Source organism: Penaeus monodon, chromosome 22, assembly GCF_015228065.2.
Source record: "Penaeus monodon isolate SGIC_2016 chromosome 22, NSTDA_Pmon_1, whole genome shotgun sequence".
Taxonomy (NCBI): domain Eukaryota; kingdom Metazoa; phylum Arthropoda; class Malacostraca; order Decapoda; family Penaeidae; genus Penaeus; species Penaeus monodon.
This window is the reverse complement of record NC_051407.1, coordinates 44,584,701-44,584,990: the sequence shown is the minus strand read 5'-3', so window position 1 is coordinate 44,584,990 and position 290 is coordinate 44,584,701.

Below are 290 nucleotides of genomic sequence, written 5' to 3'. Positions count from 1 at the left end.
CTTTATTCATTATTTGTATAGAAGAGCATGGTTAATATATCATATTAGTTTATGTCTGACTGCTCCCATCTTCAAGAATACATTGGAATATACACAAATATGGCCCAGTTTGCTGGTAATGTTATGAACTGAAGAAATATAATCAGTATTTTACAATTTAGTAAAATATGACCATTTTCTGAAGTTATTCCTACAAAAAAGTCAACCCCTTTCCCAAAAATTTCGAAGAAGGGCTGTACAAATCTGGAGAGAGATTCCAAAGCTAGATGTCTCAAAAATACACCTGTGAA